The 20,088-nt window shown below is 39.5% G+C and overlaps 1 long non-coding RNA gene across 1 annotated transcript in view; it reads right to left on the bottom strand.

The window, feature by feature from the left end:
* Nucleotides 1–18,145: 18,145 nt before the first annotated feature.
* Nucleotides 18,146–20,088, bottom strand: part of LOC133538967 (uncharacterized) — a 36,060-nt gene continuing 34,117 nt past the window's right edge. Inside the window, exon 3 of the long non-coding RNA XR_009803149.1 lies at nucleotides 18,146–18,765. This is a non-coding gene — a long non-coding RNA (uncharacterized LOC133538967). The remainder of the gene's footprint in view (nucleotides 18,766–20,088) is intronic.

Genomic DNA, 20,088 nt, shown 5'->3' with positions numbered 1-20,088 from the left:
AGGTGTGAGTTGCAAATGTATCCATTTTGTGTAATTGTGGTCCGCACATTAGCCTGCTACCCATCCGCGCGAAAGTTTGTTCCTCTTAGCCCCGCATGCAAAAGTTACTGTTGCTATGTCTGTCAAACTTTCGCTCCTGCCGAGAAATTTAAAGCCTACAGGAAAAATAAGTAATTTACATTTATTTATACGGCGGATTTCACAGACAGAATCACAAAGTGATTTACAGTGTGTATAGAAAATGAAAGCATAGTAAAAAAATCAAAAATAAAAATGTCCTCCCTTTCCTCGCGCCCCACCTGTCATGTCTCTATTCCCCACACTTTGAGAAATGCTGAATTAGGTCAACATTTTTCGACCCGTATGTACAATCACCGTGTGCTCGGAGAAGAGGTAGGATTAAATATAAGTTTTACTTCTTAATATTCCTTTTCAGATTTGTTGAAAGGTGCAAATGGAACCATGTGATGTTACTTGACGTAAACATGTCTGTAACAAATACATCAAAACCATAGCCGCGTGTGTAATGACTAACATTTACATAACATTTTGTAGATGGCATTGCATGTCTTGTCTTGTTCTATTCTGTCTTTTGAACGTACAAGTCAATGTCTTGTTTTTAGTGTGAGGTTTAACTGTTGTGTTTATTTTGTGTCATTGTGAAGTTTTTTGTACCTGAAAATCAGATATCCCGGCCCCCCAGACACATTTTTTCCTCTAAATCTGCTCCCCAGGTCAAAATAATTGCCGAGTGTGACCGTGTGTGACCGTGTGTGACCGTGTGTGACCGTGTGTGACCGTGTGTGACCGTGTGTCTTGGCTACCACTCTTTACCGCATCTCTCCATGAACCCCGAAAAAACATCCGACCAGGAGCGTTGGGCTGCAGTGCATTGTGGGTAGGCGAGTCTTGTACATGATCATGTTCTGTCGGTTCATTTGCAAAATAAACCAGAGAGCACAACTCAGCTTTGATACAAAATGAAAGTAAAAAATAAGACTGAGAAGATCAAAATGATTGTCAAAGCAGCAGCAAAGTTGTTGAAAGAACTATCTTGGGACCGGGTGCAAGCTGTACTACGGAGAGTAGACGTGACGGAGTCATGTTACCACATTCCAACACCCTGTTAATTGTCCGGTGGAATGCCAGAAGTTTGATAGCAACCGAACATGAATTAAAGGGATATATTAAAAATATGAAAACTAAACCACATATAATTTGTATTCAAGAAACAGGGCTGAAGCCAAAATTAAACTTTATAATAAAAGGATATATAACGATTCGTAAAGATAGGAATGAAGGGTAAAGAGGCTGATGTGCCACATTTATTAAAGAAGATGTAGTCACGGGTAAAGAAACAGCAGAACCTTTAGCAAAAACATTTGTTAAAGTGCACAGTAATGATAATTTGAGAAATGTGGAAAAACAAAAGAGAGAAAAACAATGAGTTTAAATATTGGGGAAATGATGGAAGACAACGATAATAGCTTTACCAACACTATGGATATGACATTTTCTTTGAATGAAATGGTTCGAATTTTGAAAAAGGTTAAAAATACGTCACCGGGGAAAGACCTAGCGGGTTATCAAATGATCAAAAACTTAGGTAGCATCGTCAAAGAAGTGGTCTTGAAATGATATGACAGGATATATGAAGAAGGAGAATGACCGGCAGAGGGGAAAATTAGCGGTAACAATTCCAATATGCAAGTCAGGGTAAGACCCGGAAGAGGCAGGAAATTATAAATTTGGGGAAAGTAATGGAAAAAAAAAAAAGATTAATGAAAGACTAGTATATTATTTAGAGTCAAAAGAAATTATCAAAAAACTAACAAAGTGGTAAATAATGTTCAAGACTGGGGAACGGCTTGAGGTTTAAGATTCTCTGTTGGAAAGACAAAAGTCATACATTTTACAAAGACAAAAGTACAAAACAAGCTCCAAATAAAAACTCTAAGGTGAAAATATAGAAGAGGTACAAGTATTTAAATATTTAGGAATATGGTTCGATAAAAATATGAACTAGTCAACCCACATCAGCAAAATAGATTTGATTAGATTAGATTAGATAGTACTTTATTTATTCCTTCAGGAGTGTTCCTTCCGGAAAATAAAAAAATAGGGGAAAAAGTAAAAAGGTGTTAAATATAATGAGGGCTTTGAGGGGTAATGATTGGGGGGCTGATAGGTTAACGTTGAAAACAATACATGTATATATTTATAACTTTAATTCCATCTGTTATTGATTACGGATGCATTATTTACCAATCTGCTTCAAAAACATGACTTGGGAAAATAGACCGGATCCAGTCACAGGCTTTAAGGTTATGTTGTGGAGCTACTACATCAACCCTAGTGGCAGTATTACAAGTAAAAATGAACGAAAAACCTTTGGACAAGAGGAGAGATCAACTCTCAGCAGTTTATCGGGCAACTTTAAAAGGATCCAAGCAAGGATATCCGGCTTGTCCAGTGCTACCAAACTGCCAAGAAAAAGAGAAAACAAAAAAGAATAGTTTTGGGTGGATTATAGGAGACATATGTAATAAAGTTAAAATTGACAATATTAAAGTTAGTCCTACAGTACCAATGCCTGCAATACCACCGTGGATGTTTGATAACCCAAAAGAAAACATGCAATTACTAAAGAATAGAAATTTAAATAGTTACCGGATAGAAAAATGGATTGAGATATGATATATACGGATGCATCAAAAACTATAAAAAAATAAATAAATAAAGGTAAGAGCTGTAGCAGTTATCCCACAAGGAAACATAGTATTAAATAAAATAATCAGTGATAAACTATCTGTTTTTACGGGGGAATTGGTAGCAATTTATATGGCAGTTAACTGGATAGAGGAAAACAAAGCAAGGAAAGTAGTTGTGTGCTCGCAGTCCAACAGTGCATTGATGAGCATAAAAAAAAACATAGCATCAGAAACAAGACAAGATTTAGTTTATGAAATAGTTCAGGCAATCTATAGAATAAATAAAGCGGGAGGTGTGGTAACATTTCTTTGGGTTCCTTGGAAGATATTGTAGGATGGAATTCACAACACATAGGATATAAAGCATTATACACGTATTTAAAAAACATTGGGTTAAATAAAAGAATATAGAGTAGGGATCCATCTTGGTCCACACTCCATTTCAGTAAGTGACGCTAATGCACACCAGAAGGTTGCTTGGCGGAAACAACCGCCCACCTCCGGAATCAGTCCCCGCCCATTCCCCTTAGGCGCGAAATTCATTTGAGCGAAAGACATTGGAATGAGAGGAGCTCTTTAAAGCTCCTGAGAATCTTAAAAAGCTTACAGAAAACGAGAAAAACTTACAGCGGGTGCCTGTCGGACATTCACCGTCGTTTTCGATGATTTCCCCTCGGAGCAAGGATTCGATGTCTGGAGTCTTTGGCGCAATCAAGCCTTCTCCTCTGCCTGGAACGGCCGTTGACGGACCCGCCAGCGTTAAGGGAGACCAGCGAGCCGGAGATGTAAACGGAAAATCTGTAAGTAAATATATGTATATATGTATTGTATACCGCATGTTTTTTTCTTGTAAAATGAGAATCATTTGACTCACCAGACTGCGATTGTGTTAAAACAATCGCGTTAGGATCTTACGGCAATTCCTCTATGAAACAAAATAATGAATACACATAATATTAAATAATTCGAAGGTTTAAACACACCTCGATAATCATCTTCCAACTTTGTAAGATCGTTTAAACAAAGTTCATCGTCTTTCACTTCGTCGTCATCGGCTGGTAAAAAAAAAAAAGTATTACAACGTCGTACAAGTGCAATGCTTTTAACGTTTAAATGCTTAAATGGAGTTAAACCAATGTCTAATAACATGGTATAGCAGAGGTAATGGGGTGTGTGTGTGTGTGTGTGTGTGTGTGTGTGTGTGTGTGTGTGTGTGTGTGTGTGTGTGTGTGTGAGTGTGTGTGTGTGTGTGTGTGTGTGTGTGTGCTTGTGTGCTTGTGTGCGTGTGTGTGTGTGTGTGTGTGTGTGTGTGTGTGTGTGTGTGTGTGTGTGCGTGCGTGCGTGCGTGCGTGCGTGCGTGCGTGCGTGCGTGCGTGCGTGTGTGTGTGCGTTGCTTGCATGTCCTGTTGTTTCAAACGATCGTAAACATTTAAACTGTCAAATGGCTGGTCAGTAAAAACTGAACCCTCCTTTGTCCCCAAACTGACCTGTTGTTTCAAACGATCGTAAACATTTAAACTGTCAAATGGCTGGTCAGTTGCTAGGTTACACTGTGTTCTGCGATAGTTTCTCCATCTGTTTAAATATGTTTTCGTGAGGTATGGAAGTTGTTTCAAACGATCGTAAACATTTAAACTGTCAAATGGCTGGTCAGTAAAAACTGAACCCTCCTTTGTCCCCTCTTCTGGTCTTAACGATGTGTGCGTACGAATGTGTGTGTGTGTGTGCGTGTGTGCGTGTGTGTGTGTGTGTGTGTGCGTGTGTGCGTGTGTGTGCGTGTCCACATCTCCCCACGTAACAAAAACTTCCCAATCCACGGTAGATAACGATGAAAATATCGAGAAAGGGCTTCCGTCTCTTCTTTCTTTTAGCTGAAATAAGCAGATATCACCCATTTCGTATCTGAATACAAATCCAAAAGATCCCTCCATCCCGTACGCTTCCAAGTCCCATTTCTCACGCAAAGACTCGGTCGGTGGCATCTGAATACGATTTAGAAACATTCGACTTTTTTGCGGAGCGTCAATGTAAGTTTTATTATTTTTATAAATCGACACAGGCGTTTCACTAATCATGACCGAATCGAACAAAGTCTTTACGCTAACGTATAAAGCTCCAAATAATGACTAAGCCTTACACCGCCCTTTTGTACCCCTCCTCTGCGTGTGTGTGTGTGTGTGTGTGTGTGTGTGTGTGTGTGCGTGTGTGAAGTGCGTGCGTGTCCACATCTCCACACGTAACATTCCCAGCCATCAATACATCGAAATCTGGAAGTTGTTTCAAACGATCGTAAACATTTAAACTGTCAAATGGCTGGTCACATGCTATTCATACGACATTCTCAAGCTTTCTTAAAAAACTGAACCCTCCTTTGTTCCCTCGTCAGGTCTTAACTCCACCCTCTTCCTGGTTTAACCACTCCCACCGCAGGTCTTAACTCTGCCCTCTTTCTGGTTAAAACTCCACCCTCTTCCTGGTTTAACCACTCCCACCGCAGGTCTTAACCCCACCCTCTTCCGGGTAAGCCACACCCACTTGACCTTGACATTTGACCCTGACCTTTGAACTTGACCTTTGACTTTGACCCTTGACCTTGACCCCTCATAAATCATTGACCTTTGACCTTGACCCCTCATAAATCATTGATTTATGACCCCCCATAAATCATTTTTTGACAGAAGGTATGGTCTTAATACTCTCTATTGTGGACACCGTCTTTGCTCCACAGTAAGTCTTTGCTGTCATCCAGCATTCTGTTTTTGTTTACTTTGTAGCCAGTTCAGTTTCGTTCTGCATAGCCTTCTCAAAGCTTCATTGCCTTTTCTTAGGGGCACTCGCCTTTTGTTTATTTTTGGTTTAAGCATTAGACACCTTTTTACCTGCACGCTGCCTCCCGCTGTTTCCGACAACTACCTACTGATATGAAGGAGTATTACACGGTTACTCTGCCGAGCTTTAGACAACACGACACTCAACAATAACACATAATTTGCAGACTACCGTATTTTTTGGAGTACAAGTCGCTCCGGAGTATAAGTCGCACCTGCCGAAAATGCATAATAAAGAAGGAAAAAAACATACATACGTTGCACTGGAGTATAAGTCGCATTTTTTGGAAAAATGTATTTGATAAAATCCAACACCAAGAATAGACGTTTGAAAGGCAATTTAAGATAAATAAAGAATAGTGAACAACAGGCTGAATAAGTGTACGTTATATGACGCATAAATAACCAACTGAGAAGGTGCCTGGTATGTTAACGTAACATATTATGGTAAGAGTCATTCAAATAACTATAACATATAGAACATGCTATACGTTTACCAAACTGTCTGTCACTCCTAATCGCTAAATCCCATGAAATCTTAGACGTCTAGTCTCTTACATGAATGAGCTAAATAATATTTGATATTATACGGTAATGTGTTAATAATTTCAGAGATAAATCGCTCCTGAGTGTAAGTCGCACCCCCGGCCAAACTATGAAAAAAATGCGACTTTTAGTCCGAAAAATACAGAAAAGTGCGTCTGTGAAGCATTAGGTTGGCGTGAAACACTGCACACTTTAGAAAACCACTCTCAGCAACTACAGTTCGTCGCTACATCTGTCAGTGCAAGTTAAAACACTACTATGCAAAGCGAAAGCCATTTATCAACAAAACCCTGGGCCTAAACTCATCTAAGATGGACTGATGCAAAGTGGAAAAGTGTTCTGTAGTCTGGCGAGTCCACATTTCAAATTGTTTTTGGAAACTATGGACGTCGTGTCCTCGGACCAAAGAGGAAACGAACCATCTGGACTATTATAGGCGCAAAGTTCAGAAGCCAGCATCCGTGACGGTATGTGCGACAGTTTGACTCCACACTGTCACTGTTTGACCTTTGACTTCCTCACAAACCGTCCACATTTGTCAAGAAGCTCTACATTGACACACTACAAACAGCATGCTCCACAAACAAGTTGCAACCTGTCACTCACCATGGCTCTGCATGTCTGGCTAAAAGACTCTGGGTGGGGATTAGGGCTTTATGTAGGTGAGCACACCTGCTTTGACTAATTAGGCCTAATTTGGGCCAAACCATTATTGTCGGTAACTGGGTGTTGAAGAGGGACACTGGAAATTTGAAAGTTGTGTTGTCTAAGCCTGAATACACTGTGAACAAAAATGACTGCTTTACAAATACAAAAGTACAATGTGAATATTTTTTAGACATGTGATAGTTACTTATGGTGTAAATTACAAAATAACTGATTTCTTAATTTCCCCTGTCAAATTGGTTCCAGCTACTGGGCGGGGTTATGGGCTATTTAAGAGGTGGAAATGCCATGTTTCTGCCAGTCTGCTGTCTGTCACTGCCAGAGGAGGTTCTCTGTCCTGACCAAGAATTTCGGTCTTCATACATCAAACCAACTACTGAGGTGATTATTTTGATGATGAGATTATGTTGTGATGTAACCGGTTCAATGAGTTTTGTTGATTGCTAATTTATTTTGCTAAATATGTTTAGTCATTTAATTCTGTACTTTGATATATTTGATGTTTGACCTTTTGATTGTGAATATATGTATTTTGATATAATGGATGATTTATATTTTGATTATTTTTAATATGCTTTTTGATTAATTATATATAGGCCTATTTAATGCATGCAACTTTTTGAAATATATTTAGAATATAAATGTACTATATACAATATACAATACTAATATTGTCTTTATTACAGTTACAGATTGTGGGTGCTTTGTCTTCTTGTTGTTGTTCACGTTTTGACACTTTTTGGGTTTTCAATAATAAAACACTACTATGCAAAGCGAAAGCCATTTATCCACAACACCCTGGACCTAAACTCAGCTAAGATGGACTAATGCAAAGTGGAAAAGTGTTCTGTAGTCTGGCGAGTCCACTTTTCAAATTGTTTTTGGAAACTATGGACGTCGTGTCCTCGGACCAAAGAGAAAACGAACCATCTGGACTGTTATAGGCGCAAAGTTCAGAAGCCAGCATCCGTGATGGTATGTGTGACAGTTTGACCCCACACTGTCACTGTTTGACCTTTGACTTCCTCACAAACCGTGCACATTTGTTAAGAAGCTCTACATTGACACACCACAAACAGCATGCTCCACAAACAAGTTACAACCTGTCACTCACCATGGCTCTGCATGACTGGCTAAAAGACTCAGGAGGAGTCAACTGCGTGCCTTGCCATCCTTGATTTGAAGTCTGGTTTGCAAAGGTTACATTACCTTCACCCGAGGCGGGGTGTTAGAGTATGGTATGCCAAGCCACATTCAGCACATATTACAACAGCGTGGCTTTGTAGTAAATATATATATATATATATATATATATATATATATATATATATATATATATATATATATATATATATATATATATATAACCAGGGACCCTCGGGTTGCGCACGGCCACTCTCCCACTGCGCCACGCCGTCCCTATACACACATAAGTCGCTCCTGAGTATAAGTCGCATCCCTGGCCAAACTATGAAAAAAACTGCAACTTATAGCCCAAAAAATACGGTATAATTACTGGTTTGCAAAAAATATGTTCAACCCAAATAGGTGAAATTAGATCATCTCCCACGGCATACCAGACTGTATCACACGACACACTAGTGTGCCGCGGCACAGTGTTTGAAAAACACTGTGATAGGGTATTCAAAAACTGCGGCGGCATTTTGGACGAAACCAAACCATACTGTACCAAAAAAGACTTGTCATTACATTTCTCCCAGTTACGCCTACCCTGCTAATTGTCAGAGTTATTTGTTGACGAACCCCAAGATGCAGAGATGGAGGCAGGCATGGTGTGAGAAAACATGATTTAATAAAGATACTAAGACAAAATCAAACAAAAGGGTACTAACACAAAGCGCGCACGAGGCGGATAACAAACTAAGGGTCTTTAGCATAGAAGCTAGCAAGAAACAAAAAAGGGCCTAACGTGGAAGCTAGCGGGTAGCAAACAGGAAAACAGAAGTCGTTACTTGTAGAGTGAAAACAAAACAGAAGCAGGAACAAAAGACAGTAAGTTACAAACAAACGAATGTAGCTTACCGCTACGCTGCAATAAAACAACACGATAGCAACGACAGGAGCGACATGTGGCAACGACAATGATCCAGCACTGACTGGAAGACAAAGTGGGTACAAATAGGAGCAGGCTGATTGGCAACGGGTGTGGCCAGGTGCCAATCAGCCACAGCTGAGGAGGAACACAGCACTCAGGGAACAAGACAGGAAGCTGACAAAATAAGAGCACTAGACAGGAACTAAAGACAGGAGATACTAAACACAGAGGAAACAGACAAATGCAGAGGAAAAAAACTAAAACATAGACAAACTGTCAGGAGAAAGCCTGACACTAATAACCTCGCCATCACACTCCCTCTGTAAATTCCACACATTGTACAAAATGTGCACACTTGCAAATAAATGCATAAAATACACACAAGTGCAAAGCAACACGCACACACACAGATGCTCCATATTCCCGGCATATCACACACCAATTATAAGGCCATCATAGGGGTGATAAAAAATGTCTCCCCGTCGTGCTGCGCCCACAGCGGGGTGCACCGTCTCCCTCTTCGCCATCCAATACCTGCTCCCCATTCCTCCCCTTAGGCCCAACCAGACGCACACACACATTAATTGGATTAGCCGTGACAGTAATGCACTGCTGGGTCCCTGCAGCACAAACACACACTAATAAATTGAGCAAGGGAAGAATTAAGGCGTTCTCTATCATTTACAGGAGATTATGAGTGGCAGAATTAAGTAAGTGTGGGATCTCCTTACTTGCTGACCTTGTCACTGTCGGAGCTGTGCAGCGGCATCCTGCCGGACAGTCTAACATAATAATTAAACTAAGTAGTACACCAGCAGGCAGGCTAATAATAATGAAGTTTCTATTAATAATGAGAGTAATAACAGCACTAACAGTAATTATGGCATTCATAATCATAATGATGTAAATCATGTTCAGCACTTCAGTGTGTGTAAATAACATGGATGTGATTAATTATCCAGAGCATGTGTTTATGATTTAATGTCGTTAGATCACCGGATTATCACTTATGGATTATCGGGGTCATGTTTTTATATGTGCTTCTGAAAGAAAAACCTCTTACTATTTGAGTCATGATAAAACTGTTTCTCTTTCGCCTAAAACACTAATGGTTCAGTCCTGTCTTTATATTCCTAACTTCTGAAAGGCCTACTGAAATGGGATTTTCTTATTTAAACGGGGATAGCAGGTCCATTCTGTGTCATACTTGATCATTTCGCAATATTGCCATATTTTTGCTGAAAGGATTTAGTAGAGAACATCCACGATAAAGTTGGCAACTTGAGAAAAGCCCTGCCTCTACCGGAAGTCGCAGACGATGACGTCACATGTTGATGGCTCCTCATATATTCACATTGATTTTAAAAGGGAACATTATCACAATTTCAAAAGGGTTAAAAACAATAAAAATCAGTTCCCAGTGGCTTGTTGTATTTTTTTAAGGGTTTTTTTAAATGTTACTGGTCCCGGAATATCCCTAAAAAAAGCTTTAAAGTGCTTGGTTTTCGCCATTTGCGATGCGACTATCCATTTCCCTGTGACATCAAACAGTGCCGTCAATGTAAACAAACAATGGCGAATACCACAGCAAGATTCAGCGACATTAGCTCGGATTCTGACTCAGATTTCAGCGGCTTAAGCGATTCAACAGATTATGCATGTATTGAAACGGCTGGTTGGAGTATGAAAGTATTGAAGAAGAAACTGAAGCTATTGAGCGAATAGCTATTGACGCTATTCATAACCATAGCATGGCCGAATAGCTGCGCTAACATCGCCGGTAAAATGTGCGGACCAAACGATCAGGACTTTCGCATCTCGTGACACTGGAGCAACTTAAATCCTTCGATTGGTAAGTGTTTTTTTCGCATTAAATGTGGGTGGAAGGAAACGTAACATAGTTGCAAATGCATCTGCAGGTTATCCATACATCTCTGTGCCATGTCTGCTTTAGCACCGCCGGTAAATAGCATTTTAGCATTAATTAGCATAGCATGTTAGCATCGATTAGCTAGCAGTCAACATCAACAAAACTCACCTTATTGAATTAGTTGACTTTATTGTTTCAAATGCATCTGCAGGTTATCCATACATCTCTGTGCCATGTCTGCCTTAGCACCGCCGGTAAATGGCATGTTAGCGTTGATTAGCGTAGCATGTTGGCATCGATTAGCTGGCAGTCACGCCGCAACCAAATATGTCTGACTAGCACATAATCCAACATCAACAAAACTCACCTTTGTGATTTCGTTGACTTTATCGTTGCAAATGCATCTGCAGGTTATCCATACGTCTCTGTGCCATGTCTGTCATCGCCAGTAAAATGTGGAGACACTCTGGCACATTCAATGGGGGTCTGTCAGCAGACACTTTCGCATCTTCGGGCCAGTGGTGCAACTTGAATCCCTCCCTGTTAGTGTTGTTACACCCTCCGACAACACACCGACGAGGCATGATGTCTCCAAAGTTCCAAAAAATAGTCGAAAAAATGGAAAATAACAGAGCTGAGACCCGGTGTTTGTAATGTGTTGAAAATGAAAATGGCGGCTGTATTACCTCGGAGACGTCACGTTCTGACGTCATCGCAAAAAGAGCGATAAACAGAAAGGCGTTTAATTCGCCAAAATTCACCCATTTAGAGTTCAGAAATCGGTTAAAAAAATATATGGTCTTTTTTCTGCACCATCAAGGTATATATTGACGCTTACATAGGTCTGGTGATAATGTTCCCCTTTAAATGGAGCCTCCAACAAAAACAGCTATTCTGACCGAGAAAACAACAATTTCCCCCTTAATTTGAGCGAGGATGAAAGATTCGTGTTTAAGGATATTGATAGCGACGGACTAGAAAAAAAAAACGCGATTGCAATCGCGTTGCATTGAGACGGATTCATATGTTTTTAGAGACATTTACTAGGATAATTCTGGGAAATCCCTTATCTTTCTTTTGTATTGCTAGTGTTTTAGTGAGTCTAACACTACCTGATAGTTGGAAGTGTACGTCCACGGCCGGGTGTTGACGCGCAGTGTCTCAGGGAAGTCGCCGGCAGCTGTACGGGAGGCAGAAGGTCAGCTGATATCCGGTAAGTGGCGACTTTATAACCACAATTTTCTCACCGAAACCTGCTGGTTGACATGTAATCGGGATCCATGTCCGCTCTGATCCATAAGAAAGTTTCACTTTCGTGAATTTTAAACAACGAATCACCGTGTGTTTGTGTGGCTAAAGGCTAAAGTTTCCCAACTCCGTCTTTGTACTTTGACTTCTCCAATATTAATTGAACAAATTGCAAAAGATTCAGCAACACAGATGTCCAAAATACTTTGTAATTATGCCGTTAAAGCGGACGACTTTTAGCTGTGTGTGTGCGCAGCGCTCATATTCATAACAGCTCGTGACGTCATGCATACACGTCATCATTACGCGACGTTTTCAAGAAAAAAGTCCCGGGAAATTTAAAATTGCAATTTAGTAAACTAAAAAGGCCGTATTGGCATGTGTTGCAATGTTAATATTTCATCATTGATATATACTGTAAACTATCAGACTGCGTGGTGGGTAGTAGTGGGTTCAGTGGGCCTTTAAGTGAGTGTTACACTCCACCACAATCTTAAATGGAACATTCTAGTCATTTTATTTGTATACTATCCTCCATATCAGGGGTTCTTAACCTTTTTGACCTCGGGGCCCACATTTTCCACTCCACAGGGCCCCGGGCCCCACTCAAATATTAACACGGAATTACTAATCTTACTCAGGATTCCAATGTTATTAAATAATTATATCTAACCTAGTTACAATTTAACAGCATAAATGATATGAAATATTGTGTTAATTACAAATATTATTATCAAAGGCATCGGTCAGGCTGATTACACAAATAAATCCATCCATCCATACATTCATCCATCCATCTCAGCTACAATCGGGCGGAAGGCGGGATACCCCCTGGACAAGTCTCCACCTCAACGCAGGGCCAACACAGATAGACAGATGACATTCACACTCACATTCACACACTAGGGACCATTTAGTGTTGCCAATCAACCTGTCCCCAGGTGCATAATAATCGAATATACTGCATAAGAGAGGACTCAAACTGATGAAAAATAAATGCACATACATTTATGTTGTGATAAAATAAAATGTAAAAATGTCATTATTGTCTTTATTTTAACAAAAAATCTCAAGGTTCATTAAACATGTTTCTTATTGCAAGTTTGTCCTTAAATAAAATAGTAAACATACTAAACAACTTGTCTTTTAGAAGTAAGTAAGCAAAAAAAGGCTCCTAATTTAGTCTGCTGACATATGCAGTAACATATTGTGTCATTTTCCATTCTATTATTTTGTCAACATTATAAAGATTAAGTGGTAGAAAATGAATTATTAATCTACTTGTTAATTTACTGTTAATATTTTCTTATTTTTTCTTTTAACATGGTCTATCTGCACTTCTGTTAAAATGTAATAATCACTTATTCTTCTGTTGTTTTGGATAATTTACATTAGTTTTGGATGATACCACAAATTTGGGTATCAATCCGATACCAAATGGTTACAGGATCATGCATTGGTCATATTAAAAGTCCTCATGTGTCCAGGGATGTATTTCCCGAATGTATGAACATAATACACATTTAAAAAAATGAAAGAAGATGTGATGCCAAAAAATATTGACGTAATCATAGTGGTATCGACTAAATACGCGTCTGTACTTGATATCATTACAGCGGATGTCGATCCACCAATGGCGTTTGTTTACATTTTGACGCCGGTGAGCTATGATGTGTAGTGAAGCATGTTTAGCTATTCCTCGTCCTACAGGGATGATACTTGTAATAAAATTACTTTATTTGTCGCCATGGAGACCAGGATTAGTGATTTAGAAGTAGCTAAAACACTGCCGCTAGCTAGCTAGACATGTCTTAAAGCACCTATTTTGGTGGGTGTTCCAATGTTATAACTTCACCTTTGTTGTAAGATTTTAAGCCAAAATGCGTCTGTTCTTCCTTTTCTGTCTACACACTGTGTCTGCTTGTAAGTACTCCGTGATTGTGCACTGCCGAACATGCTCGTCGAGTAAACCAGCAATGACACGAAGTGACGACGACGGGGAAGCGGGGGGGTGGACCGGTACTTTTCAGAGGCGGTATAGTACCGAAGGTGATTCATTAGTAACGCGGTACTATATTAATACTGGTAAACAGTATAACACTAATGTGGACCACAAAAAAAGTGTCTCAATGTTAAAAAAAATCTTAGAAAGACTCTTTTAAGAAACAACGGAATTAGTCATCCTACTTCAGACTGGAAAATGGTACAGTCCAGACATCTTAAAGGCCTACTGAAACCCACTACTACCGACCACGCAGTCTGATAGTTTATATATCAATGATGAAATATTAACATTGCAACACATAACAATACGGCCTTTTTAGTTTACTAAATTGCAATTTTCAATTTCCCGCGGGGTTTCTTGTTGAAAACGTCGCGGAATGATGATGCGTGTACGTGACGTCCTGGGTTGAAAGGGGACATATTAACGCAGCACCATTTGCGGCTAAATGTCGTCTCTTTTCATGGCGCAATTAAACAGTATTCTGGACATCTGTGTTGCTGAATCTTTTGCAATTTGTTCAATTAATAATGGAGAAGTCAAAGTGGAAAGATGGGGGTGGGAAGCTTTAGCCTTTAGCCACACAAACACACGGTGATTCCTTGTTTAAAATTCCCAGAGGTGAAGCTTTCCTATGGATCAGAGCAGTCAAGCGAACGTGGATCCCGACCACTTGTCAACCGGCAGGTTTCGGTGAGGAAAATTGTGGTAAAACGTCGCCTCTTACCGGAGATCAGCTAAGCTTGCGCCGTCCATGCAGCTGCCGTCGACTTCCCTCAGAGAATGGCGTGAAGACACCCGTGGACACACCCCTCCGACTATCAGGTACTATTTAATCTCACTAAAACACTAGCAACACAATAGAAAGATAAGGGATTTCCCAGAATTATCCTGGTAAATGTGTCTTAAAACATATGAATCCGTCCCAATGCAGTCGCCTTTTTTTTATTAACTTTATTTTTTTATTCTATTTTTTTTTCTATTCCTTCGCTATCAATATCCTCATCCACAAATCTTTCATCCACGCTCAAATTAATGGGGAAATTGTCGTTTTCTCGGTCCGAATAGCTCTTGCTGCTGGAGGCTCACATTATAAACAATGTGAGGACGTGAGGAGCCCTCACCCTTGTGACGGCATCGTCTGCGACTTCCGGTAAAGGCAAGGTGAAGTGAAGTGAATTATATTTATATAGCGCTTTTCTCTAGCGACTCAAAGCGCTTTACATAGTGAAACCCAATATCTAATTTTTACATTTGAACTAATGTGGGTGGCACCGGGCGCAGTTGGGTAAAGTGTCTTGCCCAAGGACACAACGGCAGCGACTAGGATGGCGGAAGCGGGGATCGAACCTGCAACCGTCAAGTTGTTGGCACGGCCGCTCTACCAACCGAGCTATACCGGTTGGTAGAGTGGAGAAGGAGTTTCTCCAAAACGCAACACCCATTGGCGGACAAGTTTGTGATTAAAGGTAAAATGAAAGGGACAAGCAGTAGAAAATGGATGGATGTGGGATGATGATTTACCCTAACATTCCAAACTTTCCCATGTTTTCTAAAATTGATATTGTTTAAGGGATTCGAAAAAAGGGGGAAAAATCATGAAAAACTTTTAGAAACAATAAATGTCATGTGTTTTTTTATTCAGAAATTTAGATTATTAAAAACAAAACTGTTCCTTTCGCTAATAAAAAGGCTTTAAATGACCAAATATGACACATAGAATGGACCTGCTATCCCCGTTTAAATAAGAAAATCTCATTTCAGTCGGCCTTTAAGTAACCTATCATGAATCGAGAAGTATCACGAACAAATGGTCCCTCACACAAACACAAATACATCAGTGCAACATCTTTCACTTCCACATGCTTTCACAGGCTTTCATTCTTTCGGAACTCACACAGAGGAGCTGATTTTATCAGACTACAGAAAGAAAAAGTGAGCGCTCACACATCCAGAAAATGAGCACCGCATGACAATTTCACACTTTAATTGCAGCCCGTCATCAAGCCTTCATCACCTCAGGTATAATTTCAATCAGACTTCGGCTAATTTCTTTCAACGGAGGTCAGAGAACACGCTGTTCCGTGATTTTATTCACATGGAATTTTTTTTTTTTTTCTTTTCTCCCCCCTGTGTAGCCAGTCGACCTTTTGCAGGCGTTTCTTCTCCTTGCTTCGCCTTGACCTTTTTGCCAGTCGCCGTCTCTGCTTTGGCCGTTACTCGCATCCCAAGGTAATGCCTCACATTTACGCCCACTGACTTTTTTATTGCCCATCGCCTGCGGGCATGAGCTTACACACACGCAGAAACAAGTGCAGACAACGCACGTTTTGCTCCTAATTTGGTCCCTCGGAGGCGGCGTTATCTCTTTGGATGCTCCCTTTGGCATGGACGCCCATCACTACAAACATATTCACCGAGAACGTACACGGAATGAGTCCGACCTCTTCTATTTCAGTGCAATAATCCTCCAGGATGAATCTTGCACTGTGGGGGGAAATTTACAATTACTAGGATTTTATGTGGAACGACCTACTAAATAGGAAACTCTTCCAATTTCACCTCGCTCAGCTCTATTTTCCCCTTTTAATCCGGTGATTCATGCTTCTGTTTTGAGTGACAGACAGGCAGGCTAAGTGGCGTATGATTGAGGTTCATTGCAGCCGATTTTGGAACCTCTGTTCCTATTTGCCAGAGGCTCTTTGTCGCCGCTGAGCTGAATTCATTACCGTGCTCACTGTAGGTGGCAGCATCTCGCATACGGCTCCTTCTACCACCGCTACTTTGCCAAAATGGAAGTTTGCCTCAGGGGCCACAGTTCAATTCAAGACTTTCCCCTACTTTGATGTTGGAGAGACTGCAATGGATCCAAGCCTTGAACAGCTTTCAAAAACAACTCAGCAGATATGGTGCCAAGCGGCCATTTAAAGCATCCAAATTTGTAATATTGAAGCTGTGAAGAATAGTAGTAGCACCACAAGAACTATAATGAGATAAATAGACTTTGATTAAAATAGAGTAGGTTATTAATAGCATATGTTCATTGGAATATATGAATATAGAAAAATAGATAGATATTAGGGGGTGTGGGAAAAAAATCGACTCGAATACGAAAAATCGATTTTTTTTATTATTTTTTTTTTTCATCAACCCAACAAACCACTACACAGCAATACCATAACCATGCAATCCAATTACAAAACCAAACCTGACCCATTAACACCCAGAACTGCAATAAACAGAGCAATTGAGAGGAGACACAAACACGACACAGAACAAACCAAAAGTAGTGAAACAAAAATGAATATTATCCACAACAGTAGCAATATTAGTTATAATTTCAGCATAGCAGTGATTAAAAATCCCTCATTGACATTTTCATTCGACATTTATAAAAATAAAAATTAAAGAACAATAGTGTCACAGTGGCTTACACTTGCATCGCATCTCATAAGCTTGACAACACACTGTGTCCAATGTTTTCACAAAAATAAAATAAGTCATATTTTTGGTTCGATTAATAGTTCAAACAAATTCACATTATTGCAATCAGTTGATAAAACATTGTCCTTTACATTTTTAAAAGCTTTTTTTTTTTTTTTATCTGCTACTCTGCTAGCATGTCAGCAGACTGGGGTAGATCCTGCAGACTGGGGTAGATCCTGCTGAAATCCTTTGCATTGAATGAATACAGAGTCATTTTGAATCGGAAAAATTTCGATTTTGAATCGAGAATCGAATCGAATCGAAAACATCGATATATTATCTTGACCCCAAGAATCGATATTTAATCGAATCGTGGGACACCCAAAGATTCAGAGCCCTAATAGATATCCTATACTGCAAGAAAAATACAACAATAACAGTGCAATACTTTTTCATAATATGGTCACTACTGCCTAGTTTCTCTTGTTATATTCTTATTTTACTACTATATTTTTTTATTCCCATTGCTGTTTTTTATATGTATCATTGTAATATTTTTCCATTTTGTTTCCATTTACACCCCCTTACACTTTTTACTTTTTATATTCGATCTCAATTCTGTACACTGCTGCTGCAATTGTAATTTTCCTGAGGGAACTCTCCTGAAGAAATCAATAAGGTACTGTCTATCTATCTATCTAAAACAGGGGTCTCAAGCTCAATTTACCTGGGGGCCACTGGATGCAGAGTCTGGGTGAGGCTGGGCCGCAAGAAAATATTTCTTTAAAAAAAACCTTTTAAATGTCTTTATTTTTGTTTTCAACACAAAATAAAATCAAAATATAAATGAACAAAATGAGAATCAAGAAATGTGAGGCAATGCAAATTAAATAATAAAAAAATAAAAAAATAAACATTTTGACTTGGTCCAGGTTATCAGGGACTGTTATTACTTACGGACAGGTGTCGCCGTGTGACTGCAGACAGGCACGTAAGAAAACCCTGGTATCCATGGCGATGTCTCTGTCGCTTTCACTCATTTGCCGCTTTTCCACTAATGCAGGGGTAGGCAACCCAGAACGTTGAAAGAGTAATTTTGGACCCAAATAACACAACGCTGTCAAGCGCCATTCATATAAAACTCGGGGGCCGCACTAACATTAAACTTTCATATTATGGTGGGGGCCGCAAAATAAAGTCTCGCGGGCCGCAATTGGCCTGCGGGCTGTGTGTCTGAGAACCCTGATCTAAAATGTAAAAAAAAAAAATGTATGCTCATCATATTAAGGACAGTTGGGAGATTGATATTCTTTTCTACAGAACACCATCAGAGTTCAGCAGTTTAACAGCTTCCGGATAAAACCTCTTCCTCGGTCTGGTGGTCCTACTCCGGATGCTCTGCAGCCTCCTGCCTGAAGGGAGAGCATGAAAGAGAGTGTGTGGAATACTTAATGATGCAGAAAGCTCTCTGCATCTGCTGATGATGTGTGTGGTGCTAGGGAGGCTGCTTATAGGCCTTACCTATTGGTACCTGGTTTTGTGTATTTAGGATAGGGATGAGTCCCAAAAATATCAATTCAAACAATGGAGGCAAGGTGGAGATATTTATAAAATAATCTTGCCTTACTGCCTCCAAATGAGTCGTTTGGATTTGCTCCATTTGGTGATTTTTTACCACAATTGTGACATCAGCGGATATCTCCTTATTTGGTATGAATATATCCCAAGTGCTTTGTGCAAGTCTGCCATTGTAGTCAATAAGCTCATTTTTTCCTTTTATCCCAGGGGTGTCAAACTCATTTTAGATCGGGGGCCACATGGAGAAAAATGTACTCCCAAGTGGGCTGGACTGGTAAAATCACGGCACGATAACTTAAAAATAAAGACAACCTCCGATTGTTGTCTTTGTTTGAAAATAGAACAGGCACAAATGTACAAATCATAATGTTAGGGTTTCTTTACACTTAGACGTAGCGGTTAATCATTTATTTGTCGTTATTTATATTTTCTGAAAAAAAATATGTGATAACATTCATCAAGCAACTCATTGGTGTCTGTCAAGATAAAAAATTATATCAAAATCAAATTACAGGATATTATTTATTTAGTTTGATCATTTTCTTCGACATCACGTGGTTTATTTTGTACATATGTAACATCATCTACAAAGATACAAGGAATAGCTATTCATGGGACACATTTAGAACAGCTGTTTCTTTCATTCCAGAAATTGTAGGTTAATTTTTATACGTAGCAAACTCATCTAGTGGGACTTTTGACACCCCTGGTCTATCCTTTTGCAGAGTTGAGTATAAAGAGAGTACGGCCAACTAAACAACAGGCGCCATGACTGCTACTGTTTCTTTTATATGTATATATCATATATAGTTATATAATATATATAATATGCATAGGATAGGCAAATATAAGCCTTGGCTTCAGCCTATTCCTTTTTCAGTCATTATTTTTCTTTTCTTTTCCTTATTTGTGTAAATGTGTATGATTGATAATTATGTCTAATCTGTACTGTTAAACTGGTCACACAAAATGGTTGATGTTTGATTATATGACCGAAATAAACTGATTTTATTCATTCATATTATTTTTATAAAGTCAAGAAATATGTCCTTGGACACATGAGGAGATTAAATATGACCAATGTATGAACCTGTATCTACTTGGTATTGGATTGATACCAAAATTTCTGGTATCATTCAAAACTAATGTACAGTGTC

Source organism: Nerophis ophidion, linkage group LG01, assembly GCF_033978795.1.
Source record: "Nerophis ophidion isolate RoL-2023_Sa linkage group LG01, RoL_Noph_v1.0, whole genome shotgun sequence".
In the NCBI taxonomy this organism is placed as follows: Eukaryota; Metazoa; Chordata; class Actinopteri; order Syngnathiformes; family Syngnathidae; genus Nerophis; species Nerophis ophidion.
This window is presented reverse-complemented; position numbering and strand designations above follow the sequence as displayed.